The sequence below is a fragment of the Pinus tabuliformis genome, chromosome 9 (genome assembly GCF_031772625.1).
Source record: "Pinus tabuliformis cultivar Carrire ecotype Pingquan chromosome 9, CPIR1, whole genome shotgun sequence".
NCBI classification, from domain to species: Eukaryota; Viridiplantae; Streptophyta; class Pinopsida; order Pinales; family Pinaceae; genus Pinus; species Pinus tabuliformis.
In genome coordinates this window covers 1,357,942,682-1,357,966,170 of record NC_142307.1, presented here as the reverse complement: position 1 = coordinate 1,357,966,170, position 23,489 = coordinate 1,357,942,682, and the positions used below count along the sequence as shown (strand labels likewise).

The window sequence follows — 23,489 nt, the reverse complement described above, 5'->3', positions numbered from 1 at the left end:
GCAGTTTCAGCCGATTCTGATGCACGGTTTCCGAGAAATCGATCTCTGAAATATTCAGCCATTTTCCATTTTTCTCGAAATCTGTGCATCCATTGATCGTAATTTTGCTATGGGAGATGCATAATGATGATAGGAACGTGCTCAGCATGTTTCAGATTGATCCGGTTTACCGTTTGGGAGCAATGGCAAAAACAAGTTTCTATCCAGTGAAAATTCAGCAGCAGCAGCTTGAGGGTGTAGATCTGAACGTGGAAATGAACTCCTGTAGCATGCATCTGGCCAGAGGACACCTGCACAAGAAAACCAGCCATGAATCAGCAACCAAGCCATCATGCAACCATAGAATCAAATGCATTCAGCAATGACAGGCCACAGCAGCTCACGACAGCCATTTGACTTCAGGTACGTGACTGAAACTCGTCCTTCTATTGCACAGATCTAATTTAAAAACTGCATGAACGAATGGAATGGTGGAATTAAGGCACGAATATAGCAAGATTAAGCCGATAGTTCCTTTTCCAATTCTCTAGCAATCAGCCATGAATCATGCAGCGTACGTGTTAGACAACTCACGTGAAAATTAAAAAAAAAAAAAAAACAGACAGTGGTAGAGGCTTTAACTCCAGTGCAACTGATTAACAAGAAGAGGACATGCAACTCATCATAGCACTACCGTCTACATGTGGCCACGTACACCTGGCCACCTCACTCCTTCACCACAAATCATGCAACAATTAATGAATGCTCAGCTGAAACTCACAGATTGTTGTTAACTTACACTTGCAACATTTTCAACTGAAGTATGTATCCTCTGCTTCCACAAAATGATTAACCTATCGTCCTCCGCTGAGTTTTTCTACTTGTCTTTGATATTCTGCTGTGTATCAAGCTCGCACAGAGGCGCAGGGGCACTGTACAGGCGTTTCTACAGGAAGACGTCCTACAGGAAAGTATAGCAAAGCCGTCCAGAGCAGAAAAGCCCGAGTTTTCTTCATTAAATTTGGAGCCTGAAGAGAGATATGTAGCACAAGGGAAGAAGATTTTGCGGCCTCATCATTTATTAGATGACTAACAGAGGTATTGGGAGAGAATGATGAACTTCAAACGCTCAAAGAAGGGCTATTTGGAGATGTGTTAAGACACAGGAGGACATCATTCTTCCACCACAGATTGTCCTTGCAGTACGACCAAGGTCTAGTATATGGGATTATGTCCGTGTCAAATGTTGATGAACTTGCTGTTGAACAACTTTCTGTGGCTGAATATTTGGAATTCAAGGAGCACCTTGTGGATGAAAGTGTCAAGGATAAATATGCATTGAAGCTAGACCTTGAGCCCTTCAATGAATCTTTTCCTCGCCCAACACGGCCATCTTCCATTGGTAGTGGAGTTCAATTTCTCAATCAGCATTTGTCCTCAAGATTATTCCATGATAGAGAAAGCATGCAGCCCTTGCTGCATTTCCTTCGAGCACACAGCTACAGAGGCCAGAAGCTGATGTTGAATGAGAGAATACAAAGTTTGTCCAAGCTACGCTCAGTCTTGGTAAAGGCAGTGGAATATCTTAAAAAGTTCCCCAAGAATACACCACATACAGAGTTTGAATACAAATTACAAGAAATGGGATTGGAAAAAGGATGGGGAGACAATGCAGAACATGTCTTGGATATGATTCATTTGCTCTTGGAGACTTTGCAGGCCCCTGATCCATCAACTTTAGAAACATTTCTAGGAAGGATTCCTATGGTCTTTAATGTTGTGATTCTTTCACCTCAGGGTTATTTTGGCCAAGCAATTGTTTTAGGAATGCCAGATACTGGTGGACAGGTTGTGTATATACTTGATCAAGTTTGTGCATTGGAGAATGAAATGTTGCTGAGAACAACACATCAAGGATTGGACATCAAACCTGAAATTATTGTGGTGGCGCGGTTTATTCCTGAGGCCTATGGTACAACATGCAATCAACGAATTGAAAAAATCCACAAGGAAAGAAAGAGGAAAATCAAGAAAGAAAAAGAAGGAAGAAACATAGAGGAAAAGGAGAAATGGGCCGAATTGCTAAGCCTAAAACTGTGGGAGGAACAATGGCACAAACACCTTGGAAAAGGATTGCAGAAGAGAGTAGAGAAGATTGAAAAAGGCCAAACAAGTAGGGACACACCCAAGGCAACCACAACACAGGTCAAGGAGAAGGCACCCCAGCCAAGCAAGCCAAATCAGAGAAAACTGGTTCTACTGGAAGTTAGCAGACTGTTTCTACAGGAAGACAGAGAACTGTTTCTACAGGAAGCCAGAAAACGGCCTCCCAGCACAAGCAAAAGTGTCCCTACCAATTTCCCAGGCATCCTCACATCCACCCCCTCCATGAACACTCATTTTTTTCAGGGTTCGGGCACAATTTAGTCACGGTTCAACCTTCTATAGGAAGTTCTGTATTTTTACCAAAAACATCATGTAGAAGCCTTTGGGCAGGCCAGAATCAATTATGGAGAGGTATTTGAAGCTATAAGTCTGTTGAGGAGGCATGCAACCACTCTTTTCTTCCATCCTCCACTGGTTTCATCTCCTTTCACCACCATTGCCACCATCAGATTGAATATACTTGCACAATCATACCAAGGAGAATTCAATAGGAAAAGGAGCAGGCAGTGGGAAGAAACAAAGAGAAAAGCGTGATTTCATGACAGAGAAAAGGACATCACTTTAGAAGCTTGGCATGACAAGGAGGCCACCAAGGCCATCGAAAATGAGGAGATAGATTGGTTGCTCAGAGGATGAGCAACACTTTCAGTAGGGGGGTGATGATGAGCCCCAAAAATGGATAATTATTTGGGCTCATTCAACCTCCTAATTCAACTTAATCCACCATTCTCATTAGTTTATTGCATGTTTTTTATTATATTTATGCTAATAGAGTGAATTGGGTTAGTCATTATGCCAACAAGTCTAATGGGTGCTTTGTGTAGCCTCTTTGGTCAACTTGGAGACAAAATTGAAGGTTTTAATGAGCACTTGGCAGCCAAATTCGTGGGAGAACAAGGGAGAGGATTTGTAGGAAGGTGTCCCCTTCATTTATGGGCCCTTACCTCGAATTCTCCACCATCAGCTCAGAGTTCAAGGGCCACCAAATCAATTAGCACAAGGGCAGCCAAGCAAGTCAAGTAGGACTGCTGTTAACTACAAGTTTTGGGCAGCCGAGTCCCTAAAGTTTAGGAGGACTGTTGGGTCCTCAATTTGTATAAATAAGAAGGCTTAGGGCCTCATTTTGGTTAGCTAGTAGTTAGTCATTTCATAGTCTTGTTGTAGTCATTTTGTAGTTCGATTTTTAGGCAATAGATTAGTTTTGCTGTCAGCTCATTTTCAAGTTCTCCTTGTGGACAGTTTTGATGTAACTCTTCATTTCTTGATCAATAAAGATGAATCCAGCTTTGCACCAGCTCTAAATCTCTCTTAGGAGGCTGTAGCTCTTGGGGTTGGGCCCATCTCAAGTGCCCAATACCTCCTTTGTTTACTTTCATGTGTCTTTGCTGCATTCTTAGAGTAAAATCTGCTATTTAGATTTAAAACTTGTTGTGTTATTTAGGTTGCTTTTGATGATTAAAGTAGATTTTCATGTTCAGATTGATTTGGATAGATTAATAACATAAAGGATCCTTGGAAAAAGGGGCTCAAGCACCTCTGATCTTACCTCTCCCTCAGTGGGATCGTGAGTTGGGACAAAGGTGACCTTGCTGCCCACAAAAACGATGTTTTGCTTCACCATGCAAGTATTAGTGTTGGATTCTTAGTTGTCAAACTTGATATCAATTTTGACCGCATGCTTAGGGTTACGATTGCTTAGTTGCATAGTTAGTTCATCTGATTTTGTGCAAATAAACTTCTGTTCCATTTCTTTTGCTATTATCTAGGTCAGATTAGGTCAAGGTAATTAGGTTCTTGATTTTCCAAGTCTTCTTTTGTTAAATTCGAAAAATAACTTGCAGAGCACCTGTTATCCTTCTCTATCTACCTATAATCCATCAGATAATCTACTCCAACCCTTAGTCCATGATTCGTACCCTTCATTTGCCATACTTTCCCCACCTTGCCCTAATTCCTACATTCTTGTGCATCATCGCTTCCTCCATCCTTGAACAAATCCAATCGCTCCTTATCCTCATCCACCAAGTCCTAGACCTCTTCACACCCCTATTTCACCTCCATACTCATTCCTCCATCTTTTTCCCTCCATCCATGCTCCAAAATCCCATTTCGAAACATCCTATAGAAGAATTACAGAACATCCTGTAGAAATCCTGAACATCCTGTAGAACCCCTGCAGACTTCCTGTAGAAGCTCATAAACACGGTTTCTTGGCAGCCAAAATTTGTGGGACTCTCTGGAAGGGTGTTAGGGACCCCTTAAACCCTCTTTGAACCTTCCCAACCTTTCCCAAGCATTTCTCCTCCTTGATCCACCTCTGCACAGTAAAAAATAGTTAGAAGCACATGCATGATAATTCCAACAACTTAAACAAAAATACAAAAAGATGTTTTCTTCAGATAGAGGTAGTCAAGACACATGTATTTTACCTTCATAGAAGTAATGGCATCTCTTTTAGTAGTTTGCATGCTCTCCTTTGCGTCAGTAGGACTAGCTGGTAGAATTAGGGTTTGCTAGGGTTTGCGTTTCTTTTTGGCTTTCAGTTTCTTTTTGCGATTAGATTAGCTTCCTTCGAGTTAGCTTTCATCCATCAATTAAAAAGCTTCTTCTAAGAGCTCATAGAAGTTGGCTTAAGCTCCTAGTGGACTTGTGCCAGCTGACCAAGTGACAGCTGCGGCAAGAGCTAGTACTTGTGCATACAACACCGTCGCTTCCAAGTTTGTTATGAACTACCGGGTTGATAAAATTAAAGAAGGGAGTTCCAGGAGTTGTAGCATTATTGCTACAATACTGGGGCCCACCACTTTGGCAAGTGCAAAGACCTTATCCATCTTTAGATGTGACTGGACATTTGCTAATGTAACTTGTAATTTCGATAAAGTCATGACAGTGTTAGTGACAGTAGAGAATATCATTTACCCAGTCTGCTTATGCATCTCCAATTGGTCAATGGGATGTATATCCTTTACATCAAACTCAAAAGCTGTATTTTTGTAGTATGATGCTCCATTAAGCTGGGGAACTTGTGCTTGGAGGAATGCCATTTGCATTTTCCCCTTTTCTGAGTCAAAGGTTGACAGCAGCCTGCTTTGGGCACCAGAAGTCTGTTTCCAGAACTGGTTGTAAGTGTTAATATTCAAGGCTTCATTTCTGACTTTTATCTCCTTGAAGATGTCCATTATGCTCTTCTCTGACTCGCCTGAAGTAGATGTACCTGTCTGCATTATTTTTTGTTGCTCTTGTGAAGTTGTGGAGGTGGTAGGAGACTGTGTGGACTGATCACCCACTAATGAGGAAACAAGTGGCTCATTAGTGGTGATAATGGTTTGCTTCTCTGAATCTTTGCTAAGGCTCAGTCTGGAACTAAGCTTGGCCTTCTTTCTGTACATTATTTTAAACCCTTCACTGAATATGTCAGTCCCTAAAGGGGACTCTTCCTCTCTGCTCCTCTTGGTTGTCTTCTCCTGCATGGTGGGAGTTTGCATTGTAGATGATGATACCTACTATTCTTCTGCCTCTTGTAAGGTGTTCTCAACCCACTCTAACTGATTCTTGTACTTTTCTATTTCTGGCCTAGCTGTGTGAAAGTAAGGAGTAGACTTGGTTTCTACCCTTAATCTAGAAATGATCCCTAATGGATCATAAGACCAGGTAAAACTGAGGCTGAACTGCATTTCCCTCAAGAGCTTATCTGCCTCCTCCCTTGCTGCCCTACTGTTGCAAATGAAACAACCAACCTGTGTTTTTATTTTAAATTGGGATTTCTTCTTGGTAGCAACAAAGTGGATTTCATCCATGTTTATCATCTACCTTATGTACTCCAAGGAAAAAATCCTCATTGGGAGGAATTTTTGCAGCTTATAAGGTGGGAGCTCGCATCCAAATGTTCTTATTTATGTATAATTTTCATAAAGGTACCAGTCCCCTATTTGAACTTGATCTGACAACTGCAACACCCTTTTGATTTATTCACTAATGTTCGGTTTTATTCTATTGTTCATGAGACCTATTGCTGGGTGAAAAAACATCTCTGTAAATTTTTTATAAGTGCAGTCTTTCTGCTCTTTCATGACCAGAGTAGTCCAAAATATGACTAACTGCTGGTTTCCCTTCTCATCCAGTTTTTGCAAAGATAGGTTAATGTTGTCCCCCTGAAAGTATAGGAACATATAAACTAATACAAAGGCATATTTGAATACCTCCTCAGTTGGAAATTTAACAAGTTGCTGATGAATGGACTCTGCAAGAAAATGGCTGAAATTAAACACAATTGAGGGCTTAGAATCAATAGAGAAGATGGACAAAAATCCTATAATGGCCTCATCTACCCATTGATTAGAGTAGTAGCCAAGGAGGTAGGAAACAACAGTGATAATCTGCTTGGCTCTCTCAGGGAATATGGAGGAGGGATAAGGAGGATTTTTCTTTGGTAATGAAGCATCTTGTGTCAAAAACAACTCAAGAGTTTGGGCTCTCTTGGCAAAGTCTAGTTTCTGGTATAGTTCAATCAGTGCTTCATAGGAAAATGGGGTATCATTCTCTACTAAGGGGGCTTGCATCATCTGATCAATGGCCTGAGGGGTTATGGTAAACATAATTTCTCCAGTGGGAGTGGTTATGGCCCTTTGGCTTGGAAAATAGGATGCATGACATTTTCTAATAAAATCTAGGGTGTTGTGGGTAAGAGGAAATAAGTAGTGAGGTAAATTTGATTCCCACAACTGGATATCATATGATTTATCTATATACATGTCTTCGAGCCATCAATACATCTTGAATAGGTCGATTTCACAGAGTGTCTCATGAATTTTGTAATCTTGGTTAGCCATAAGAATGCGATGAAGGTCTATAGGAGGATGGATCAGAGGATTGACAATTTCCTCTGGCCCTTTGTCCTTTGGAGGAATTTTGGCTATGGCTAAGACTAGGAGTGAAAAATGGATTGGGAGGAGACAATTCACAGACAAAAGTCAGACTTCGGAGACGTGAACAGAAGGAATAATATGGAAATGATCGGAAAGAGAGTGTCGCTGGTGATTTGACAATGTCGGGATTTGGTGAGAAACCTACAATCAAATCAGTTAACAGTAATAAAACAAGAATTCAGTAACCTGTTCACAAATGGGAAGGAGGTTTATATAGAAATTTTGGTTTTCCATTGGTGGTGTGGGTCCGTTGAATTAACGACTAAACCAATTGAATGCTTAACGAGTTAATTCTAGAGGGAATGAATGTGATTTGATGGAGTTTAACAGACTGATGAGGTGGCAACAGACAGGTAAGAGGTATCGGGAGCAATAGAATCAAATTTTCGGAGGGGGGTTGAGCGGTTAGTGATTTCACTCAAGGGGGGTCCGAAATGCTGTGAAGCTGACACGTAGGGATGGGTGCGGTTTGGTATACCGCCCATTTTGAAACCCCCACCCTTGACGGTAAATCTTGAATGGTGAGGGGGGCCGAAATCACATGCAGGCCATTGGATGTGGGAAGATGGGGTGGAGATGAAGTGTAACACGGCAGGGAATTAATAATGATGTGACGGGATTGTTCGGTGGGGTCAGGAAGATTTATAACCACATAATATGGATTATTTTTAATGTATGAGGGGGTGTAATGACTTAGGGATATGAAAGTGAAGGGAAGAATGAGTAGAGGGGTAATATGGGATTTAAAACTTAGGAAATGGGATTTAAAACTTAGGAATAGTATTAATACCCAAAATTAATATATAAACCTTAGGTAAACCTTTACTCTCTGTCTTTTTCTTCTGCACATGAAAATATCATTTGATAATTGACTTGTGGCGCATTTAGACTAGCAACCTGTGCATTTATGAAAGCATAAAATGAAGCCTTTCTTTTCTTTTTGCTTCCCTAGCATTTTATTTTCCTTTGCCTTCTTTATTTAGGACAACTACCACCTAACATTATATTGATATGGAAGCCTATAAAACATCAAATTTTTCCTAACATTTTAACTTTTCTTTCTTTTTGCATCCATATCCTAACTTAACATTTTAAAATTATTTTGACTAATACACTAACTTATCAAAAATAAATAATGATACAACATCGACTCCAGCTAGGGACTACTTCCCCCTATGGGATGCAGAGAAAAAGAAGATCCAAGTGCCTTCTCCTCGGGCTATGGAATCTTTGCTGAAATAGATACTCACTTGCAATTTTCAAAAATAAATTAAACTCTCGGAATATTTACAGATGACGGATCTCACTTGCATTTTTCAAAAATCAATACTAAATGTAATGTTTTAAGTATCTCCCATTGACTTGGAATGAGGAATACTCTCCTTCCAGATTCTGCAGGATGAATGTATTATTCCCTTTGACTTCTGCAATGCTGAATGGACCAAACCAGAGGTTGTCAAATTTTGCACACTTGCCTTTATCTTCTCTCCTTGTATCCCATCTAAGCACTAGGTCACCCTTCTTGAAATTTCTTTCTCTAGCCTTTCTGTCAAACAGTTCTTTCATCTTATTCTGGTATTTCCTTAGCTTGTACTGAATTTCATCCTTGTCTTCATTTAACTCAATAATTTGATTAATCCTTCTTGAGAAATCATCTTTTTCTTCATAGGATTCCTGGAGGAATCTCATAACAGGTAAATCCAAATGAGTAGGAAAAACCGCTTCCTTGCCATAAACTAATTGGAAAGGAGACTTTCCTATTGATCTCTTAGGAGAAACTCTATTTTCCTAGATAACATGAATAAGATGGTTGTCCCAACTCTTTTAAAGGTCTTCAAGAGTCTTCTTAATGACCTTAACTAAGCTCTTGTTGGAAGACTCTGCTATTCCATTACCCTGTGGATAGTATGGTGTAGAATGGTGTAAAGGGATTGAATACTTTTGACATAATTCAATCATTTTAACACTGCTGAAAGCTGCTACAGTATTTGTAACAATCTGTTGAGGACATCCAAATCTTGACATGATATTTTCTTCAATAAATTTTATCACAACAATATCAGTTGCATTTTTAACCAGTATGGCTTCTACCCACTTGGTGAAATAGTCTGTAGCAGTTAAAATCCATCTGTGTTGATTATTGGAATGTGGATGAATTTCCCCTATAAAGTCCAACCCCCATTGTAGAAAAGGATCATGGACAGATATTGGGACCAAAGGAAGTGCTGATAGTTTCTGTTTTCCTGCAAATAATTGGCATGGTTTGCAACTTCTTATTCTTGCTCCAACTTATTTAAAAAGTGTGGGCCAATAAAAACTTGCTTTTAAAATTTTGTAGGTTGTTTCTCTCTAGGCATAGTGTCCACCACAAAACCCTGCATGGAACTGATCTATAATTCCCTTTGTTTCATTTTCAGTTAAGCACAAAAGAAGGATATTAAGAGGGTCTTTCTAGTATAGATTAGCATTGATAATGCAATATTTTACTTTAATCTTCAGAGCTTTGCACTGTTTCAAATTAAGATCAGTCGGACATTGAAAATATCTAAGAAACTGCACAATATCAGAATACCAATTAGAGAGTAGATATTTCTTATATATGTGAACAAGAATAACTTGATATGAAGAAATAGGTTCTTGTGGATTCTCCCCTTCTCTAAGAGGAGGAGGTTCTTGTGGATTATCCTTTGATATCAAGGAAGGTTCTTGTGGATTCTCTCTTGATATTAAGGAAGGTTCTTGTGGATTCTTGATCCGAATTGGATCCTAAAGAACTCTCTAAGTTTTCATAAATCTGTAAAATTCATGCCAAAATTTCAAAGTCTTACAAAGGTCGAGCTTATCAGAAATATCCTCGAACAGTTGTAATTTGTGAGTAGCGCCGAGCAACGAGGACCCTCGGTCAAGCGCGCAGACTGTTGGACCATGGTAACGTGCACTGCCACGAAGTAGAAAAATGGGAAGTCTTTTTGAAAAATAAGGGAGGTTTCTGAATATTGCTGGGCAAACCCCTCAGAGAAGAAAAAGCGCTGAGTGACTGGACCCAAAAAGTAAAAAACCGTACGTAATTTTCCGATTCCGTCAGAGGCGAGTCCCACACGAAAACCGACAGGATATCAGAAGGGCTTCGAGTGGTAAGTGGTTTCAACCGAGTCCCGCCCAATGCCACACACTGGGTGCCACGCGTCTGGCGGAAGAGAGAGAAAAACACTCACATTAGACGGGTAAACATCATGCAACTTACCCGCCCGATATGGACGGAGACCGTAGGATCTGGAGGCTCCAGATCGACGGTGGAGATGCAATTTGATGGATGGCTGGATTCAACGGGGTAAATAGGCCGAATTGTAAAAAGGTTTGAAGTCCGGCATGAATGATGAGTTGGCAGAGGAATCATGTTCGCGGGTAATCTGGGAGTTAAATGGAAACAATGACCGTTGAAACATTTTCAAGAGAACTGACACTCAGTTCGTTATGAAACAGGTGGCCACCTCCTTGTAAGGCGTTACATAGTGATGATGACGCAGAACAGAGGAATTCAAACGGGCAGAGGCAGGAGAACCAGAGCGATGGGAAGCGGAAACGAATAGACAGAAAGCAGATTGGCTTTAAAGCCATGAACTGACAGAAACAAAGCAAGAAAGGAAAGTTAGTCAAGGCAGAAAGCCAAGAGCAGAGAACAGAGAGAAGGAATCGAGCTGACATGAAGGTAGCATCAAGCCAGAGAGAGCCAGAGAGAGTCAGAGAGTCTGTGTACTCTAGAGAAGGCTTGAGAGGTTCAAGCGAACTCCTCTATACATGCCTGTCATGTATGAGTCTCAGATTGGGCTCATACTACTATGACCAATAGAGGTCGAGTTTCAGTAAGGAGAGTCTATGTACTCTGGAGACTTGGGGGATCCAAGTCCAGTCCTACTGATTTATATCTGATGAGTGAGACTCAAATTGAGCTCACTGTTGTAAAAACTCTGCTTTGAAAACATAATAGAGAGGCCACCACTGAAGGTTGGACCAGGAGACATAGCCCACGAGTATTGGGTGAACTCCTTATTAAAATTGTCATGTTTAAATGTTTTCCTGTTATGTTTTCTCTAACTGCTTCAGTGTCTATGTATTTCGCAATCTTATCGATCCATTGCATAAAGTAACATAGGCACATCCATGCACATGAGTCTGTAATACCTTTAATTCTTTGTCCTGGATAAATTCTAGATCAAGTGGTATCAGAGCTATAGGTTACTAAGGTTAGACAAGCTTGTTCTGGATTTTGTTGTTGAATGCTAACTAGATCAAAGCTTAAATTAGGAGAAGGAGAGTTGGTTGAAACTAACCCTGAAATTGGAAGAGTCTATCCTAAGGGGAAAATGTCAGAAGAAAGTCCCTTGGAATCAGACCCTCAGTTCATGGATAGTTTCCTGACCATGAGAGCCATGGTAGAGGAAATGTATAGAGAATTTAAGAAAGGTAGAGAGGAAGATGCATCAAATTCCAAACGAGATAAAGGAGCAGAAGAATCTCTCCTCCATGACTACTCTAAAGGCAAAGGAAAAGAAGAAAAACTTCCCACACCTCCTAGTAGCCCCGAAAACAAAAAGAAGACATCTTTGATTAATTGAGATATTAAATTTGATTTACCAATATATGATGGAGAGTTGAATGCAGAGAAGCCAGATAATTGGATTCGATAGATTGATGTTTATTGCAGGGTGTAGAGCATTGATTCAGATGGTAGTAAGCTTCAGCTGGCCAGCCTACACCTTGGAGGCACTGCCTTGGTATGGTGGGAAGGCAGGACACAAGCTGACATGAAGAAGCATGGTAAAATTCTTTCTGTCTGGAGTGAATTTGTTTCTGTAATTAAAAAAAGTTCTATCCACTAGCTTATATGCAGCAAGCCATGATGAGTTGGAAAACTCTTCGACAATTAAAAGGGAAAAGTGTACAAAGCTACACTCAAGAATTTAGGAAAAGAGCTTTGATTCTAGGAATTTATTTAAACTCACTTGAAACTCTGCTAAAGTATATAGGTGGTCTACATAGCTACTTAAGGCACACAATTCTCATGTTTAATCCCACTAGCATAGATGAGGTATCTGTTCAAGCTACACATCTAGAGGCTAGAGGCAAGAATGTGAACCCAGAAGTTGGGGGATCATCAAAACCCACTGCAAGCAAGAATAAGGAGAAAAGAAAACATAAATGGAAAGAGAGGAAGACAAATACTGTACAAAAGACCAAATCTTCATGCACTCACTGTAAGAAGGATGGGCATGATGATGAACACTGCTGGATTCTGCATCCGGAGCTGAAACCCAAGAAGTACGATGGCAAGAAGAAGAAGATTGCTGCAGCTATTCAAAAAGATTTGGGGTCAAATTCAGGAGATGAAACAACAATTGCAGCCACAGGTATAAAAGGTAAAAATTCTGAAGCATCTACTAGTAATTCTGCACAATCTACTGACAATGAAGAAAATGAGAGGAAAAGACATGAGATTTTTCATATTCGAGTTGTTTCCAAGCATCAAAAGATTGATACTTTGTTTGATAGTGGCTCACAAGTAAATTTAATTTCTGAAGAAATTGTAAAGAAGTTGGGATTACTAACCACACCTCACAAAAAGCCATATCCATTAGGTTGGTTATGTGATAAAGCACAGCTACAAGTGACTAGACAATGTAAACTTAGGTTTACTTTTGGGTCAGCATTTGTAGACGAGGTTGAGTTAGATATTGTTCCCTTGGATATATGTGGAATTGTTTTAGGAAGTCCTTACTTGTATAGTAGAAAAGCCATTTTCTATAGAGCTAAGAACAAGTAACAACTCGTTAAAGATGGAATCAAATATATTGTAAGAGCTCATAAACTCAAGAATAATTATACTCTCATAAACCTAGGGCAGATGAAAAGAATTGTAAATTCATGCAAACAATTTTTATTGATGGTTGTAAAGGAAAAGAAACTTGACAAAACCAATGTATTTGAGGGCTATAATGCTAAACAACAAGCTGATTTAGAAAAATTTGTTTCAGAATATGATATACTATTTCAAGAACCTAAAGGTCTACCAACCAAAAAGGAAATAGTACATGATATTAATTTGTAGCAAGATGCTCCATTTCCTAACATCAGAATGTACAGGTTGTCTGCTTTAGAGAATGCAGAAATCAAGAACCAGGTACAAGAGTTGATTGAGAAAGGGTTCATAAGACCTAGCACATCGCCTTGTGGGTCTCCAATTGTCTTGGTGAGAAATAAATATGGCTCATGGAGAATGTGCTTGATTACCGAGCACTAAATAAGATAACGATAAAAAATCGTTATCCCCTTCCTCACATAGATGATATATCAGATCAGTACTCGAAAGAAGCTGTTTATTTTTCCAAGTTGGACTTGCATAGTGGCTATCATCAGGTCAGAGTTGCAGTGCAGGATGCATGGAAGACCGCTTTCAAAACAAAGCAAGGATTATATGAGTGGTTGGTTATGCCTTTTTGGCTTAACTAATGCTCCTGCCACTTTCATGATAATAATGAATGATGTACTCAAACCTTTCATTGATGATTTTGTCATTGTATATTTAGATGACATTCTTATATTTAGTAAAACATGGGAAGAACATTTAAAGCATGTCAAGTAGACTCTAGATGTTTTGAAAAAAGAGAATATTTATGTTAAGGTCTCAAAATGTGAATTTGGAAAAAAATCTTTGAATTATTTGGGTCATATTGTAGGGGGTGGTGAATTGAAGATAGATCCCTCTAAGGTTGCAGTCATTGTAAACTGGCCTAAACCTAAATCTGCTACAGAAGTTAGAAGCTTCTTAGGAGCAACACAGTGTTGGAGAAAGTTTATTTCTAACTCTTCCTTGATTGCAGCTCCCTTACATGCTTTAACAGGATTGAACAAGGTGTTTCATTGGGGAGGCAAACAACAGAAAGCCTTCGACACCTTAAAAGAAAAGATTAGTACAACACCAGTACCAACACTGCCCGATCTTCAAAGACCATTTGAGATTGAAGTAGATGCCACTGACTATGCCATGGGAGCAGTGTTGATACAACACGGTAAACCCATATGTTATCATTCTGAGACATTTAATTATGCAGTAGTTAATTATCCCACATATGATAAAGAATTGTATGCATTAGTAAAAAGTGTGAAAAAGTGGAAACATTATTTAATGGGAAAAGAGATAGTTATACATACTGATCATCAACCACTTCAATATTTGCACTCACAAACTAAGTTGCAGCAATCAAGACACTATAGGTGGATAGGTTTTCTACAACCGTTTCATCTTGTCATCAGAAATAAAAAGGGCATACACAACAAAGTTGTAGATATGTTGTCCAGACCAATCATAAATGCATCCACTATACTTAAGCATAATTCAGTATTGCATGAAAGCTACATTGAACAGTATGCTCAAGATATAGATTTTAAAGATGTATATGCAACTTTAAGACATGGCAAACAAGTAGAAGAATTGGATTATCATGTTAAGGACCAACTCTTGTATCATTTGGGAAAGTTATGCATTCCTCAAACAGAAAGAGTAAAGATAATTAGAGAAGCACACACTTCTCTAATATCAGGTCACTTTGGTATAAGTAAAACAGTTGCATAGCTGCAAAGATTTTGTTATTGGCCAAAAATGCATGAGACAGTTTCTAGATATGTAAGAGGGTGTACCATGTGTGCTAAAAGAAAACCCAGCAATAGAAAAATAGGTTTGTACATTCCACTACCAGTTCCTTCTCATCCTTGGGAAAGTGTTTCTATGGACTTCGTTGGGGGACTGCCTAAATCTAGAAAAGGTCATGACTATTTATATGTTTTTGTGGATAGGTTCAGCAAAATGTGTATTTTAATACCTTGTAACAAACAGATTACAGCTAAACAAACTGCAAAGTTGTTCTTTCAGCATGTATGGGTTCATTTTGGATTACCCACTTCCATTATATCTGATCGAGATACCCGATTTGTTGGGAAATTTTGGTCAAGTTTGTGGGAATTGATGGACACCAGACTGAAGAAGAGCACAACTTTTCATCCGCAAACAGATGGCCAAACAGAGGTGGTCAATAGGACAGTGATCCAGTTGCTCAGAGGCTATTGCAGCAAGCATCCCAAGCTTTGGGATGAACATTTATGTTATGTGCAACATGCTTACAACCGAGCTAAACATTCTTCTACACAGAGATCTCCTTTTGAGACCTGTTTTGGTTTCACACCAAGGTCTCCCTTGGATTTTGTCTTTGGTAAAGACATAATAATTGATGGACACAGTGATGTGGACAAGGCAACCAAGTTCATCGAACAAATCCAAGAGATTCACCAGGCAGTACAGGAACAGCTGGAAAAGAGACAAGCCAAGTACAAGGCAAGGCATGATAAACATCAGATTGAGCATAGTTTCCAAGTTGGTGATCAAGTTTGGCTGTATATCAGAAAAGACAGAATGCAAGGTGAAGGTAAGAAGCTAAAGCCAATAAGGTATGGACCTTTCAAGATACTTGAGAAAAATGGTGAGAATGCTTTTCGCCTTGATTTACCAGCTTACATGCACATCTACTCAGTTGTTAATGTAGACAACTTGAGATTATTTGAACCTTCATTGATTGAAGATCCCAAAGAGCAGAGTCAATTGCATTCCATTGACGATCTGTTACCTGATTATCTCATTGAGTTGCAGGAAGATACAGTTCTGGACAGGAAGGTGAGAACTACGCGTAGGGGGGATGTTGAGTACCTGAGGATTGGACTCAAAGGTTCAAAACCAAGCAGTGCGAAATGGATAGAAATTGGGCAATTGAGGAATCTGTACCCTCACTTGATTGATGCTTAAAAACCAACTTTTGGTGGTCCAAAAGATTTTTCAGTGGGAAGGCCGTGATCCGAATTAGATCCTAAAGAACTCTCTAAGTTTTCATAACTCTGTAAAATTCATGCTAAAGTTTCAAAGTCTTACAAAGGTCGAGCTTATCAGAAATATCCTTGAACAGTTGTAATTTGTGAGCAGCGCTGAGCAACGAGGACGCTCGGTCAAGCATGCAGACCGTTGGCCCATGGTAATGCGCACTGCCATGAAGCAGCAAAATGGGAAGTCTTTTTGAAAAACAGGGGAGGTTTCTGAATATCTCCGGGCAAACCCCTCAGAAAAGAAAAAGCTCCGAGCGACTGGACCCTGAAAGTCAAAAACCGTACGGAATTCGCTGATTTCGTCAGAAGCAGGTCCCACACGAAAACCGACAAAATATCGAAAGGGCTTCAAGCAGTAAGTAGTTTCAACCGAGTCCCGCCCGCTGCCACAGACTGGGTGCCACGTGTCCGGTGGAAGAGAGAGAAAACCACTCACATCAGAGAGGTAAACGTCATGCAACTTACCTGCCCGATACGGACGGAGACCATAGGATTTGGAGGCTCCAGATCGATGATGGAGATGCGATCCGACGAATGACCGGATTCAATGGGGTAAATAGGGCGAATTGTGAAAAGGTTTGAAATCCGACATGAACGATGAGTTGGCAGAGGAATCATGTTCATGGGAAATTTGGGAGTTAAATGGAAATAACGACCGTTCAAACATTTTCAAGAGAACTGACACTTAGTTCGTTATGAAACAGGTGACCACCTCCTTGTAAGGCGTTACAAAGTGATGATGACGTAGAACAGAGGAATTCAAATGGACAGAGGCAAGAGAACCAAAGCACTGGAAAGTGGAGACGAACAGACAGAAAGCAGATTGGCTTTAAAGCCACGAACTGACAGAAACAAAGCAAGCAAGGAGAGTTAGTCAAGGCAGAAAGCCAAGAGTAGAGAAAAGAGAGAAGGAGCCGAGCTGACTTGAAGGTAGCACCGAGCCAGACATAGCCAGAGAGAGTTAGAGAGTTTGTGTACTCCAGAGAAGGCTTGAGAGGTTGAAGCGAACTCCTCTATACATGCCTGTCATGTATGAGTCTCAGATTGGGCTCATACCACTATGACCAATAGAGGTCTAGTTTTAGTAAGGAGAGTCTGTGTACTTTGGAGACTTGGGGGATCCAAGTCCAATCCTATTGATTTATATCTATTGAGTGAGACTCAAATTGAGCTCACTGTTGTAAAAACTCTGCTTTGAAAACATAATAGAGAGGCCACCACTAAAGGCTGGACCAGGAGACATAGCCCAGGAGTATTGGATGAACTCCTTATTAAACTTGTCATGTTTACATGTTTTCCTATTCTGTTTTCTCTTACTGCTTCAGTGTCTATGTATTTTTCAATCTTATCGATCCGTTGCATAAAGTAACATAGGCACATCCATGCACATGAGTCTGTAATACCTTTAAGTCTTTGTCCTGGATAAATTCCATATCAATTCTCCCCTTATGACATTTCAGAAACCAGATTAATTCCCAATACTTTATAGTTTGATTCAGCTAACAATTTGGACAAGCCTTGGCCTTTTACTAGCTTTGTGGTTTTAATTTCAAGGTCAAATTCAAGGATTTTAGCAATCCATCTCCCTCTTCTTCCATCAATGTTACGCTGAGTCAAAACAATACATAAGTTGTAATGTGTGAATGCAGGATATAGGTTCTAAAGGCTTTGAGGGCTTGAATTAAGGCATAATCTTGTTTTTCAATAATATCGTACCTAAGTTCAACATCCCTCATAACTTTGGAAAAGAAGGCTATAGGCTAGTCATCACCATTTGTATTTTTCTGTAAAAGTACATCAGCTAAGGTTGTCTCGGATGCAAAATAAAATATGCTAAAAGATGAAGAATAGGCAAGGCTAGCTAATGTAGGGACCTCAGATATGGCCTTTTTGATATGATCAAAAGAACATCTAGTAGGGATTGTCCATTTCACTTCATTATTTTTCTTAAGCATATCTGTTATATCTTTAACTATCTCAGCATAATTTGGGATGAACCTTCGGAGAAAATTCATCTTTCCAAGGAAGGTTTGTATCTCTTTCTTAGTCCTTGGCAGAGACAACATCTGAATAACTGAAACTATCTTTGGGTCACTTATAACTCCCTCCTTGGAGATTATATGCCCTAGTAATTTCCCTTCCTTCATAGCAAACAAAGATTTCTTCGGATTGATGGATATGCTAAATTTCCTGCACTTGTCAAAAACCTTTCTCAAGTGTTTTAAATGAATTTCATCAAAATCAGAGAAAACAATTAAATCATCTAAATAAATGACAATAAATTCAAATGTTTTACCTACAAATGTGAGGTCCATGGCTCTTTGGAAAGTGGCTCCGGCATTGGTTAACTCAAATGGCATTCTGGCATACATGAATGTACCCCAAGGAGTGGTGAATGCAGTTTTATCTTGGTTAGCTTCACTTACCATGATCTGGTTATAACCAGAAAATCCATCTAGCATAGAAATCCTATTAGCCCCTGAAAATTTCTAAAGTAGATGGTCCATTTTAGGCAATGGATAGTTATCCTTTAAAGATGATTTGTTCAGATTTCAGAAATCTACACATAGCCTAATCTCACCATTTTTCTTTCTGACAGGAACTAGGTTGGATACCCAATTAGAATACCTTAAGGGCACAATGATATGAGCATCAAGCAGATTTTTAAGTTCTTTCTCAATGGTTGGCAGTAGTATGGGATTAATTCTTCTTAGCTTTTGCTGAAAGGGTTTTGCTTCTGGTTTCAAAGGAATCTTATGCTCAATCAAATATGTGTCATAAGTTTTTAACTCATTATAAGACCAGGCAAAAACGTCTTTGTAGTTTTTAAGAAGATTCAAGTATTTGGTTTTTACATCTGAAGGTAAGGTTGACGACAATTTGATATTTCTCAAATCATCCATAGTCCTAATATTGCATTCTTCAATTTCTTCTTCAGGTGAGTGAAACAAGGGATTTTTAGAGACATCATTATTATCAAATAATTTTTCCAATGGGACTAATCCTTTAGGAACACAATTATTAGATAATTGGATAATATCATGATTAAGAATTTTAGGACTGAATGAAGTTTCTGGATTTTGTTGATTTAATTCTGGAATATCTTTTTGATCTCCTTCAATTTGCATATTTGAGAATTTAACAATAACTTGAAGGAAAGATTTCAACTGTTCATCATCTTCGAAAATCTGCCAGTGTTTAAGGTTATCAGGAATGGATGGCCAATACTTCACTTTGATTTGGTATTAAAATGATACTGGCTCAAGGATTTTGAAAGAGCATTATGAGACAGCTAGTGAATCAACATGCATGTTTTCATCTCTCGGAATAGCTGTTATGTTACCTTGGAAGAAATTTTCAATTGTATCCCAAGCTTCATTTATGTAGGACCTAAGCCTTGGGTGTTTAGTCTGACACAGATTTATAACCTGGTTCAATATAAGCTCAGAATCAGAAAATACACTCAAGTTTTGAACCTTTAAACTTCTAGGTAACTCAAGACCAAGAAGAAAAGCCTCATACTCATCCACATTATTGGTGACCTAAAATTCAAGTTTACATGACTGAGTAATGTTTTCCTTATTTGGTGATATTAGAACAATTCTTGCTCATGCTCCTTCTTTTGAGCAAGAGCCATCAAAGTAAAGTTTCTAGATATCTGATTCTACAACTTTAGGCCGGGAAACAATATTTTCGATGGCAAGTTGAGTGTTTGATGCATTTTGTGAAGATAAGTGAAAGAAACCAAAATCCTGATCTACTGCATAGATAGGGTGGTTTTTTGCTTGATCAAACCTACAAACAATATGAAGGAATCTAACTTCCCTATATAACCTTAAATGCTCACCTCCATAGACTGGGATAGTAGCAAAATACATGTCCATCTGAAGTGATCCTCCAAGTTTAGCACAACGTGATCTAGATAGAAGAAAGCCAAACTTTTCAGGAATATTAGTGACAACTATGTCTAAAACTATACTTTTGACAAGTATTTGAGCTAAGGTCACAACTAGGTCTTTAATCAATCCTAGGCATGGTACTTTCTTTGAGTCAAAGGTGTAAAGGTCATGATAAGAACGAGTGACTTGTAACTAAATCTGGTCCATAACTACCTTTGGCATAAGGTTACGAGAGGCTCCAGAATCCAGCATGCAGTTGTACAAAAGAAAATCATGAGCTTTTAATGTTACATAAAATGGTGGAACAATTTCATCGATCATATCAGAACTAGGGCCAAATACAACAGAGGGTTTTTCATCCTCCAGACTAATAACATCTCCCTAAAAATCTACACTAGAAGACTATATCCATTTAGACACTTGATTTTTGTAACCATGATTTTTGGAAAGTTCAGCTAAAGGTATAGGAATATTTATCCTTTCCAATTCCCTTTCAATATTAAAAGTGGTCAAAACAGTATTGTCAGATAAAAGGGTTTCAATGGATGACTTTGTAGTCTAAGGTGTTGGAGTTTGTGTTTGAATGGTTTTCATTGTAGGTTCAATTATGGTGGTAGAATGTGGAGGTCTACAAGACCTGATCTGGGCCTTAGATCATACCTTTTATTCAATTCTACAATAAAAGATTTAGAGAATGCTAAGTATTTTGAAAGTCGAACATCTCCTGGTTCTTGTTCAAAAGACTGAGGTGAGGATGAAGGAACTATGGCCATTTTTACTACTTATGAATCAATGTTATTGATATCTTCAGTGATTAAAGGGTCTGTATCCTATGACTGTTGATAATCAATTATCAAAGGTGGTTGAATGTTTTGGTGAGAAGCTGGTCTCTGAAGAATTTGCATTTGAGGAGTTCTTCTGAATTGAGTTTTAGCTTGAGGTCTGACAACAGTTCTAGGATGTGTTTCAATTTTGGAAATCCTGTTAGGAAGGTTCCTAAGCAAAGATGTAATTTCATCAATTTTCTAATCTTCAAGTTTAGATTTGGAGGAAGATGAATCATCAGTCTTAGCTTTTAGTTTTCTTTCTTCTTTTTTTGCTTTAGCTTTGAGTTTTTCAGAAGAAGACCTATTGGCTTCTACCTCTATAGAATGTGTCTTCATGTCTTCTAATGTATTAGAAACTATTTCCCTTAGCATGATTGAGAAATCATCATCAAATGCTTTGGAGAATCTAACTTTTGTAGCTGCTACTGGTGGTTTACAATCAACATGAATTTTATGATAGAGTTTGTTAAATCTTTTGATGAATTTAGCAACTAGTTCATCAGGTTTTCTCTTTAATTCTTCAAATTCAGTAAGGAATTAAACATGATCTTTCTTTACCCCCAATTGCTTTTTGAAGATGATTATGAGCTCATTCCAAGTTCTGATAGAGTCAGCTTTGAGCTACCTAAACCATATCCTAACATTTCCTTCTAAAGATTGTACAAATAATCTCATATAAACATTTTCCTCTTCTATGTTCATATTGTCAGCAAAATCAAGGAAGGATGATACATGATCCTTTGCTGAGGGACCTGTTTCTCCATTGAATCTTGGTATATGTTTTAGATAACATTAGGAAAATTTCCCAAGTTTGCAGGGAGAACTAGAGCAGCATACCTAGCTTGCATGATAGGTTGAAAAACCATAACAACAAGAGGAGTATGGGGATTTTGTGTGGGTGTTGATGAGGAAGAGGAAGATGATGAATATGAGGATGAAGGAGATGAAGATGAGTTAGTAGGTGTATTAACATGTGGAGGAGAGGGAGGAGACCTCTTTAAGGATTTGAAAGGGGTTTTGATAACCAATTTCTGAACTCCTGGTGGGAAGTCTTCCTTATTTTCAAACAAAAGATTCGGATAGACAGAAAATGTCTCTTCAATATTAGTTGAGGATGATGGAATAGAATAAGGAGTTGGAGTAATGAAATCTTGAGGTTTGAATTTAGGTAAATGCAAACCCAATTCTTCCTCAGATGAAGGTGATTTAATAGGAAGGGATGGAACTTGATATGATTCAAGTGTTTGTATTAAAAAGGCTGATGGAAGGTCTACTCTTTTGGAAATAAGATCAGAAACCCTAGGAGGTAGTTCAGTCCAATCAGGATGGGTTGGTATAATTGAAAAGGGATATATAGATGGAATGTCTTTAGGTTGTAAAGCTGAAGAAGAAGGTGTTCTACGTCTTCTCCTTGAAGAGGCTCCCCTGATGAGTCTTTCTGGGTCAGGTAGAGGGTTAACAATCTCAGAATCAGAACGTGATCTTGTATGCTTATAGGGAACCATCTTGGACCAGTGGAATTGCCAAGTGAAAGATTTTGACCTATAACCTTATCCTTTATTCACCTTAAAGGAAAGGGAAAATCGTTGCCCCAGGGAAAATTTAACTTTCAGCTCTTTGCTCCCCGACAATGACGCCAGTCTGATGCTTTCCTTTGAGATAACCTAAGGTCAATTGGCTATACCAAAGAATCTAAAATGTTTTGTTGATTTTAATGGTTTGGATGACCAGTGAACTGTTTAAAAACAAGTGCTTTAAACTTAGGAATATCCTTAATAAAACAAAAGGTTGTTCTTTAAATACATATGGTTATTTTGATTTAAGTGGGATGGATATGTAGAATATAGAGAAGTATAAGTGATTTAATATTTAGACTGAATATTTAACCATTTATAAGAAGAAATCAAGAAAACATTGTTTCCTAGGTCAATAGAATATAATAAAACTATTACAGAAATCTAGTGCAATTTAAGTTCAAAGAGGAATTTACAATAACAGATAGTCTTGTAAATTAATCTCTTATTTAAATTCAACTTCACAGGGATTCAAAATGAAATTGAGATTCAATTAAATTTCCAATCGGATGACTGTAAAAGAATTGAATTATATGAAGAATACATAATGAAAAACATGATGAAAACAACTCACAGAGAGACAAGCCATATGAAGTAAATCCATAATCTTTTATTATATCAAAAATTCTCTAGCCTAGTACAAATCTGTGTGATAATTGGTTCAAGGGTGAAACCCTCAATACTTCGACAGGCTGAAGTATTTAAACAAAATTACAAAATATTACAATAAATGCTTGAGTGACACGACATTCTATTATTACTTAAAACTCACAGAAACATAAGTAATTCGATAAAAACTGAACATTTGGACCTGTTTTGAAGGAAAATTGTTGCTGAGTGGCCACTATTCGTGTGCTTCGCTGGTGAAGCTAATTTGTACTCTAATCCTGAAATTCACACAACTTTTCCCACCATTCTTCATCTGGGATTGCTGTCTTGGTTACCTTACGATAGATTTCATCTATCTCAGTATACCAGGCAAAAGTGGGTTTTACAGTGAAAATATGTTTTATCTCATGTTGAATAAAACATATGTCGTTGATGGCTTTGTAAAACGCCCTGCCTATCATGGAACCTTTGATGTTGGAAGACTTGGCTGTATCCTTGGAAATATCCTAAAGCTTCTTCATGTAGTCTTCCTTGGTCATTAATTTATCATTGATTACAAACAGTGAAGGCAGACCCTTCTTGTTC

General features: G+C 38.5%; 1 pseudogene; it reads left to right on the top strand.

Moving 5' to 3' along the window:
* Window positions 1-22,218, top strand: part of LOC149153546 (sucrose synthase 2-like) — a 31,307-nt pseudogene extending 9,089 nt beyond the window's left edge.
* Window positions 22,219-23,489: the final 1,271 nt, after the last annotated feature.